The sequence below is a fragment of the Nomascus leucogenys genome, chromosome 23 (genome assembly GCF_006542625.1).
Source record: "Nomascus leucogenys isolate Asia chromosome 23, Asia_NLE_v1, whole genome shotgun sequence".
Taxonomy (NCBI): Eukaryota; Metazoa; Chordata; class Mammalia; order Primates; family Hylobatidae; genus Nomascus; species Nomascus leucogenys.
In genome coordinates, this window is record NC_044403.1 from 25,862,120 (window position 1) to 25,870,027 (window position 7,908).

General features: G+C 49.7%; 1 protein-coding gene across 5 annotated transcripts in view; it reads right to left on the reverse strand.

Moving 5' to 3' along the window:
- The window catches only part of CD4 (CD4 molecule), a 33,890-nt gene extending 27,731 nt beyond the window's left edge, over positions 1–6,159 (reverse strand). For all 5 annotated transcript variants that reach the window (XM_004092147.2, XM_003273751.3, XM_004092149.2 and 2 more), the window contains exon 1: positions 6,026–6,159. The gene's annotated coding sequence lies outside the window, so the exon portion shown is untranslated. The remainder of the gene's footprint in view (positions 1–6,025) is intronic.
- Between the last annotated feature and the right edge of the window lie 1,749 nt (positions 6,160–7,908).

Below are 7,908 nucleotides of genomic sequence, written 5' to 3' on the forward strand. Positions count from 1 at the left end.
TCCCCACCTGCAGCCCTGCCCCTCCACAGCTTCTGTGGGGTGGCCCCTTATCCAGAGCACAAGCACTCTCTGGGTTCCAGAAACACCATTTTCACTTCTTCAGGACTCTTCCTGCTGTTAATAGCGTCTGTGCTTCAACAAGTTGATTGATTCCCTTAACCTCTGTGAATAACCCCCTTTTTACAGTCTCTTGAACCATGGGAGGTGGACTGTGTTTCCTGCTGGCCACTAAGACACAATCCATGGAGCGGAATGGAGCACTCAGAAGGTGTGGGGGCTTGGTCCTCCCACGGAGGTTTAGGAGAAGATAAGAAAAGTGACTCCATCTTTGTTAGCTGCCTCCAGTTACTCCATCTGCCTGGAAGAGGAGGTAGCCAGGCCTTAGCCTTAATATATGGTAGGTGCTTGAGATAGACAGGTAGGTAGATAGATGGATGGACAGATGGATAGATAGATAGATAAAATAGACTAGATAGACAGATTAGATAGATTAGATGATAGATTGATAGATTAGATAGACATACAGACAGATTAGAGAGATGATGAATAAGATAGATAAAATAGATTAGGTTAGACAGAAAGATAGATTAGATAGATAGATAGATGATAGGTAGATAGATAGATAGATAGATAGATAGATAGATAGATAGATAGAGACAGACAGACATTTAGGGCCAGACACAGTGGCTCACACTTGTACTCCCAGCACTTTGGGAGGCTTAGGCGAGTAGATCACCTGAGGTCAAGAGTTCAATACAAGCCTGACCAACATGGTGAAACCCTTCTCTACTAAAAATACAAAATTAGCCGGGCACAGTGGCATGGGCCTGTAATCCCAGCTACTCCAAAGATTGAGGCAGGAGAATCGCTTAGAACCCAGGAGACGGAGGTTCAGCAGTGAGCTGAGATCGCGCCACTGCACTCCAGCCTGGGCGACAGAGCAAGATCCTGTCTCAAAAAAAAAAAGACTGACATACAGACAGATAGATTAGATAAATAGATGATAGATAAAATAAACAGATAAAATAGATGAATTAGATTAGACAGTCAGACAGACAAGACAGATATATAAGGCCGGATGCAGTGGCTCACACCTGTAATCCCAGCACTTTGGGAGGCCAAGGCAGGTGGATCACCTGAGGTCGGGAGAACGAGACCAGCCTGGCCAAAACATGGTGAAACCCCATCTCTACTAAAAATACAAAAATTAGCTGGGCATGGTGACGCACGTCTGTAATCCCAGCTACTTGGGAGGCAGAGGCAGGAGAATCACTTGAACCGAGGCGGAGGTTGCAGTGAGCTGAAATCACGCCACTGCACTCCAGCCTGGGCAACAGAGCGAGACTCAGTCTCAAAAAAAAAAAAAAAAATAGATATATGTCCAGGCATGGTGGCTCATGCCTGTAATCCCAGCACTTTGGGAGACCAAGGTGGGTGGATCACTTGAGGTCAGGAGTTGGAGACCAGCCTGGCCAACATGGTGAAACCCCATCTCTACTGAAAATACAAAAATTAGCCAGGAGTGGTGGTGGGTAATCCCAGCTACTGAGGAGGCTGAGGTAGGAGATTCACTTGAACCCGGGAGGTGGAGGTTGCAGTGAGCCGAGATTGCGCCACTGCACTCCAGCCTGGGCGACAGAGTGACTCTGTCTCAAAAAAAAAAAAAAGAGATAGATCAACAGATAAGATAGATATATAAAGATAGATAGACAGATATAGATAGATTAGATAGATAGGTGATAGGCAGATTGATAGATAGATTAATGATAGATGATTAGATAGATAGATAGATAATAGATAGATAGATAGATAGATAGATAGATAGATAGATAGATAGATAGATAGATAGATGATAGATAGATAGAAAGAAGCCGGGTGTCGTGTGTGGTGGCTCATGCCTATAATCCCAGGAGTTCGAGACCAGCCTGGCCAACATCATGAAACCCCTGTATCTACTAAAAATACAAAAAAATTAGCTGGGGATGGTGGCGGGCACCTGTAATCTCAGCTACTTGGGATTACTTGTAGTGCCACTGCACTACAGCCTGGGCGACAGAGTGAGATAACAATTTTGCTTAAACCGGGGAAGTAGGAAGAAAAGAGGTCAGGAAGGAGGTTTCTGAGAAAGGAGGAAGGGAGACTAGCCACCAGTCATGGTGAAGTGTTTACAGGTTAGCATGCAGCATGGGAGGCATCTAGGGGAAGGCTGCAGTGAGAAGAGTAGAATAGGAGTAGCCTCATACCAAAGAGTGGGTCCCACTGTCCCTCATCCCAGACTGACTGGGGTCCTTGGTGAGCAGGGGATGAAAGAGGGGAAGTCTCCATATAAGATATCCCTTCTCTGGGGTCCAAATTCAGCTTACCCTGATAAGATGCCTGGGGAAGACTAGAGGCATTCTTGACCCTTCCCCATATGGTGGCTGTCTTGACTCCCCCAGCTCCATGGTCCTGAGGTATGTGCAGACAGCCACCTCCCTGCCTCCAGCTCCCTGTTCTGCCTCATCTCACCCCAAGGCTCTGCTAAGTGGAGGAGGCTGTGGGTTTCCAGCATGCTTGCTTTGGTGCTTTGGGCTTCCGCTGCCACCCGAGAGATCTGGCCTTTGATTCCCACACTCAGCGTCCCCAGAGGTGTCTTACCCTAGTACGGTAGCATCCTGTATACCAGCACTCCGAGAGAGGCTGGGAGGGCTCTCTGGTCCCTCAAGCCCTGGCACGTCTCTCTCTCTCTTTCTGTCTCTCTCTCTCTCTCTCTCTGCTTGCTTCTCAGCTCACATCTGTGCATTTCTGTATCTATGCTTCCCAGCCCCCAGCTTATGCCCCCAGCCTGCAGCTCCCTGTGTCTGTGTCTGTCTTCCTCTTTGCCTCATATACCAGGAGGCCGTGCTGGCTCTCCCGGGCTCCCCTGGAATGCCCCTTGCCTATTCTCCTTTTTCAACTTCCCCTTTCCAGCTGCCACTAAGCTCTAGCTCCTTCCAGTCTGTACACAGGCCTCCTGGCCTTTGGCAGCAATGCAGACCCTGGACAAGCTTTGATCTGTGGGGAGCCTGCTGAGCACGCCTGCAGCCCAGGGTGGATGTGAGGGAGCCGGCTGCAGGGTGGGAGGGACACCATGGACAAAGGGAAATGGACAGAGTTCCCCAGAGTGCACAGAGGCCTCAAGGGAGGAGGGGAGGGAAAGATGTGGGAGAGAGAGACCTGGAGCAGCTTGTTAAAGCAACAGCTACGCACACACAATCCACAATCACACACAAAGCGCAGGGTAGTACAAAAAAAGAGGAAAAGAAGAAATTTTGAGAAGCAAGACAGATGCACAGAGCATAGATCCAAAGTGAGGCAAAGAGAGACTGAGAAAGAGATGAGACCAAAATGGCAACACACACCACGCATTTTCTCAGAGCCTTGAGGTTCCTGCCGCCCTCACCCCTGGCCCCCAGGGATGGGATGAGGGGCGAGGCTTGGGAGGGTAAGAGGGCCCAGCTCCACCACAGCGAGAGTCTGTGGTCCCACAGGCACTTTTATCTTCTCCCCATAACCCCCAAGCAGCCCACTCAAGCCCAGCCGCGGGATGTGCCCCACCGCGTTCACCCTCTCTACTGCTGACTAGCTTCCTATAAACTTCCTAGAGACTGTGACCCCTCTAAGGAACTCTTGTGGTTGGTGGCTGCAACCTCCACCATCCTCTTCTTTGCCTCAGACACCCACATCGGGGGAACCGTGCCCACCCTCCTCCCCTCATCCCCTCAAAGGTACAGAACAGAGCTCAAACTCAGAGCCTTGCAAACCCAGACCCCTGCCCGTCTACCTCTGATTCCCCACCTTCATCAATGTTATTTTGAGACAGGGCCTCACTCTCGCCCAGGCTGGAGTGCCGTGGCACAGTCAGGCCTCACTGCAGCCTCCGTCTCCCAGGCTCAAGCAATCCTCACACCTCAGCCTCCCAAGTAGCTGGAACCGAAGGCACACACTACCATGCCCAGCTAACTTTTGTGAGGTTTGTAGAGATGGGGGTTTCACCATGTTGCTCAGGCTGGTCTCAAACTCCCAGTTTCAAGCCATCCTCCTGCCTCAGCCTCTCAAAGGGCTGGGATTACTGGTGTGGGCCACCACGCCCGGTCCATCACAGTTATTTCATTCAACAAACATTTATTGAGTGTCGAAAGTGTGCAAGACTGGCCCAGTGTGGTGGCTCACGTCTGTAATGCCAGCACTTTGGGAGGCCAAGGCGGGCAGATCATTTGAGGCCAGGAGTTTGAGGCCAGACTGTCCAACATAGTGAAACCTGGTCTCTACTAAAAATACAAAAAGTAGCTGGGTGTGGTGTTGGGCTCCTGTAATCCCAGCTACTCGAGAGGCTGAGGCAGGAGAATTGCTTGAACCCAGGAGGTGGAGGCTGCAGTGAGTGGAGATCACGTCATTGCACTCCAGCCTGGTCAAGAGAGCGAGACTCTGTCTCAAAAATAATATAAAAAATAAAACGTGCAAGACAATTGGTCTAGCCAATTGCCCTCAGCACCACCCCGCCATTACTGCGAGTCAGAGCCTAGGGCTGCCCCCAAGCTCTGTCTAGCACCAGTGGTGGGAGGAGTTTTGATCTAGGTATAGACCTCTCATATAACGAGTGTCTCTAACGCTGTCCTCAGGGGCTCTTTCATCTGACCTTGAGGGCGGCGGCCATTTTGTATCAGCCTACAGCATCTGATACAGCACAAGGAATTATTGGTCAAAATGTGAAGTAGCAGTGACTTCCCTCATCAGGCCCTACTCTTGGCCTTGCCCCGATAAAAATGTCCCCCACAAGAGCAGGGCATTCAGGAAGCACTATCCCACTCAGAGTGAAATCTTTGAATTATTGAGAATGGGGCCTTTCCATGTTGAGGGATCAGAACTTACCCCAGGAAACCTCTCTCGCAGAAGAAGCCTATGAGGGGAAAGCAGAGGACACTGGGGATAGCACGGCTTCAAGGCCATGAGGTCTCAGGGGCTGGAAAGGTCTGAGGGCGAAGAGGCTGAGGTGGCACAGGGCTTCCCGTCAGGAGGGACAGTGAGTCCTCACTCTCCCTCACACCCTGCCAGGCCCAGGAGGGGCTGCACATCCTTCTGTAACTCTCCTGGCCTCATGAGACCCCTACCACCAATTCTCTTCGAATCCATTTCTTAAATGACATATTTATCTAAAGATATGTATCTGCAACTTTCAAGGCAATTCATACACAAAAGCTCAGTTTCAACACTTTCTGAGAATTTTAGCTTTCCTATTTCGTGAATCGTTTTAAAGCTAACTAGAGTAGAAGTGCCTTTAGACATTGTTCAAAAATCTTAAAAGAGCAAAAAAGTAGACAAAAATTAAAAAATACACACAGAAACACAAAAGATAGTTAAAAGAGACTATTACATAGATCATGTGACTTATGAAATGCTGCAAGTATGATATTTGGTGTCAATTTTTGGAGATTGTGCCGTTAGGAAAATTGGTTTTGCAAGAATTTTCTCTAGACTGGATTCCACTTCTTTTGCTCTTTTTCTTGCTTTTATCGTTTTTCCTCATCATTTCTTTTTTATAGGTTTCCTCCCACCTTATATTTATTTATTCTTTCTAATTTTTTCCCTCCCCTTCTTCACTCTTTTTCTCCTCTTTTCCCCTCTTCCAGTCCTCTCTCCTCCACTGCCCACGACTAGTTGCCTTCCACGCCTTTCCCAGCCAGCCTGGGATAGTCTCCAGTCCTCACTCCCTCTCTGATCTTGCCATTTAGGTCAATACTCCTCTAAGGAGCACCCACTGCTCTGGACACTGAGGCTCACTGCTCTGGACACTGGGGCTGCAGAGAGGAGTCTGGCACAGTCCCTGACCTCTGGAAGCTCACAGTTCCAGTGGGAAATCGCTGGTCATGACCAGTTCCAAGAGAAATGCAAGAGAAAGTGGCCAGAGCTGTGGGCAGACAACTGGGCAGAGCACATTCCTGTACATCTGCCCCACGTTCTCCTCCCTCTCAGCTCCGGGGAAGGAAGCCGAGTCTGACCATCTTACCTCTGGGCTTGCGTCTTTCTTGCCTGCTGCTTCTCAAACAGGTGTATCTGTGTGAGGACTTGGAGCTCTGCAACCAGGAGCCCAGTGGGGAGGGTGCTTTGTTCCTTCTGCAGAGTCGTGCTTAAATGAAGAGAAACAGGAAGCCCGATGGCGAGGCTCCTCCACACCCTGGGCCTGGGCCGGCCCCCAACGTCACCAGGTGGGGCTGGGGTCCCCAGCCCCCAGGCTCTCAGGCAACATGTCAAAGTGAAAATGCCCAAGTCAAGGGAAAAAGTTCAGCAGAAGCAGAGGCTGGAGCCAAAGTGTCACTGCCACCGTTAAGCGGCAAGAAAAAGATGGCAAGAAAGATTCCATCAGTGGTACTGCCATGTCTGACCAGGCTGTGGGGAAAGAAGAAGGGGGAGGCAGTTGGGGGTGTGTGGAAACAGCAGTGGCAAGCCCACAAACAGCTCCTTGCTCCGGGGCCCTGAGGGCATGTGTCCAGTGGGTGCCTCCAGGGGTATCTGTGGAGGCTTTATAGGTGGCCCAGTGTGGAAGAGAGGGCGTGGGCTGAGCAGGGAATATCTGAGTTAACCAGGCTCTGTTCCTCTAGGCATCTCTGGCTGGGCCTCAGGTGCTTTCCTCTAGCCCATATCTACCATGAACTCTCGATGTGAGTATCCGTCTGCCCATTGGACATCTCCACTGGGAAGCTCACCGGACATAGCAAACTCAACACATCCCCAACTAAGCATACCACCTGCATACTACCACCCTCCAAACCTGCTTCTCCAGGCTTCTCACTCAGTGAGGGGCTCACCATCCACCAACTTGCCCAAGCAAAATAAATTGGGTGTAATCTTTGACACCCCCTTCACCCAACTTCTCCCATGTATTTATTTACCAATTCCTGTGGATGTTACCTTCTAAATGGCTCCAAAATCTCCCGAAGTCACTCTGCACTACCACTACTGCCACCATTCCAATCCAAGACGCCAATATCATCCCTTGCCCGGACAACAGCTGCTGCCTCCTCATTGGTCACCATTCTCCATACCACAGCCCCAGTGATCATTTAAAGATGCACATGTGAGTGTGCATTTGCCAGCCTGAAAAAAGTGGGGCTGGGCGTGGTGGCTCATGCCTATAATCCCAGCATTTTAGGAGGCCAAGTTGGGAGGATCGCTTGAGGCTGCAGTGAACCGTGACTGCGCCACTGCACTCTAGTCTGAGTGACAGAATGAGAACCTGTCTCGAAAAGAAGAAAAGAAAGAAAAGAAAAGAAAAGGCTAGTTCAGCTTGCGACTCCAACAATTAACACAAGTACCCCTATTTGACAGCATTGTACTTCATCCGTAGCATATAGCACTGTGTGCTGCTTCTCATTTCATGACACACCGTACTCAAGGGTTGAGATTTAATAAAATTAGTATTTACTGCTTCATTAAAGGCATTCTTTTTTTTTTTTTTTTTTTTTTAGAGGCAGTCTCACTCTGTTGCCCAGGCTGGAGTGCAGTGGCGTGGTCTTGGCTCACTGAAACCTCTGCCTCCCGGGTTCAAGCAATTCTCCTGCCTCAGCCTCCCAAGTAGCTGGGGCTACCAGCATGTGCCACCATGCCCAGCTAATTTTTGTAGCTTTAGTAGAGACAGGGTTTCACCATGTTGCCCAGGATGGTCTCGATCTCTTTTTTTTTTTTTTTTTTTTGAGACAGAGTCTTGCTTTGTCACCCAGGCTGAAGTGCAGCGGCATGATCTCGGCTCACTACAACCTCTGCCTCCTGGATTCAAGCCATTCTCCTGCCTCAGCCTCCCGAGTAGCTGGGATTATAGGCACCTGCCAACATGCCTGGCTAATTTTTGTATTTTTGTAGAGACAGGGTTTCACTACATTGGCCAGGCTGGTC